Consider the following 2,309-nt stretch of genomic DNA (forward strand, 5'->3'; position numbering starts at 1 on the left):
TGTATAACTATTTCCTTGTAGTTTCTGTATTTATTACTAGACATATTGCCTGCTTTCTGTAAATAATATTACCAAATCAAATGAATTAATCGCAGCTTCGATCTAATTTATGGCTCATATTTAAACAGCTTGCGATAAGATAATTCATATGCATTCATAAATATTCAAATTGAATAATTTTGCTAAATACAATAAAATGCCAAATGTATATTGTGCTAGTATTACACCAATTGAGACTGTAAATACTAGAATATTAGGAATACACGAGCCAGATAAACAGCAGAATAGCAAATGCAAACAATTTGTTATTGCCTCTGTTGTCTGAGATGTTGTTGCTGTATTGCTGTTGCTGCTGTTGCTGCTGTTGGTACAAAAGTCACAGACAAACCAACGAAAGGTGTTAATTTTTGATATGATTTTAATTTGAGGCAACAAAAGATACAAGTTATCTGTCTGCTAGTCTTTATTTAATTTAATGTCTTACCGCCGAGCTGAGGTAAGCGAAAAAAAGTAGTCAGTGGAAAATTACTCATACGCAATGTATGACATACTTTTGTTTCTATTGAGCAAACACCGCGTTTATTTGCTGACGAAATAAATAAATATATTAAGATTATTATTTAAATAAAACGAGCCTTTGCCTTTGCCTTTGCCTCCGCCTTTGCCTCTGCTTCTGCCTCTGTCCTCGTGTTAATGTGTTTTTCTGTGCAATTACCATAAGGTTTCAGTAGGTGATTTCAATTTTGAACTAATTTTGATGATAAAATTGACGTCAAAGTAGCGCACTTATGCTAATCAGATAAGCCAAGTTCTGAGAAAATTTACTTTAACAAATTTCTGCCTTCGGAGCAGCAGCACGTGAAAAATTTTTATTGAAAAAAAAAATATCAAAGCGTCTGGCATTAGTCAACAAAATTTGGCAAATTTATATAATATAAAAAAATATAAAAGAACAAATTAAAATAAATAAAAATACATTTTATAAAGATGAGGTCATGACGGACTTGAAATCTTTGCTATTTTCTGCTAAAAAAACAAAAATTAATCAAAATAAGTAAGCAAATGTCTGTATTTATGTCAAAAAAATATAATCAAATAAAATAAACCTCTTAAGATTAGTAAAACTATTTAATAAATTAAATTAAAAAAAAAACATTTTTTTTTTGTTGTATATATTATATACATAATCTATTTTTCTATAAAAACTATAAGCAAATTTTATGACTAAGTTAACTTAAATTAAATAAACGTGTTTCATTAAGATTGTTATATATTTCTTTAGATTTTTAAATATTTTTTTGTTGAAATAATTTATTCAGAATCGATTTTACTATAGAAATGATAGACACATTTAATGAAATTGATATTTTCCATTAAACCCACCATATGCATATTTACAGGTACTGAATATTATAATTGAGGGCAATTTATTTTTTTTGCCGCAATAGGAGATCTAAGTTGTGAAATCTCTGAAGGGTCATGTTATAAAGACAGTCACAAGACGTATAGTCACATGGCTATATTACGTGACCATTGGTCATGATTAAAAGGCTGTTATTCAGAGAGTCATATAAAAACTAAAATGTTCAACATTAATTTTATTATGGTATGTTTTGTTAAGTAGAAAATGCCACTTCTTAATTTAGAGATCTTATTAGATTCTACTTTAGAGCGGTTTGCAACCTCTTTCCATATAGTAATATGCTATATTGACCTTAATATGCTCGATATTAGCCTTCAATATAAAATATAATACTTAAATATTTAAATATTTATTTAAATAAATAATATTTAATATTTAGTATATTATAATATCTACCATTATTTAAAAACACTATTACTATAGATATATGTATTTAATATTCAATATATACTATTTCTTTATTTTGCAATATCATAGTTTTGCAAAGTATCTTAATGTAGAAAAGGAAGTGCAGTAGAAATGTAGAAAAGGAATGTAGAAAAGGAAGTTCTATCAGTATATCTTTGCTATGGATACAAATATCAAATTTTATAAATTAGTAAAAATAAATTTTAAAAAAAGAATTTAAAAAAAATTGAACATTAAAAACATAGAAATTTTCATGATAGTTTGACTTGTTCATAAAAAGCTTTATTTGGGCAAATTGAATATAACTTTTTAACTTCTCATATAATATTCATATAAATCCAATTATCTCCAATATCATATAAAAAAAATTTTTTTTTAAAAACATGGCACATTAAAAACATAGAATTTTTTTATGATAGTTTGACTAATTCATAAAAACCTTTATTTTTGATAAAATGATATAACTTTCTAAATTTTC

This window comes from Teleopsis dalmanni, chromosome 1 (genome assembly GCF_002237135.1).
Source record: "Teleopsis dalmanni isolate 2A chromosome 1, ASM223713v2, whole genome shotgun sequence".
In the NCBI taxonomy this organism is placed as follows: domain Eukaryota; kingdom Metazoa; phylum Arthropoda; class Insecta; order Diptera; family Diopsidae; genus Teleopsis; species Teleopsis dalmanni.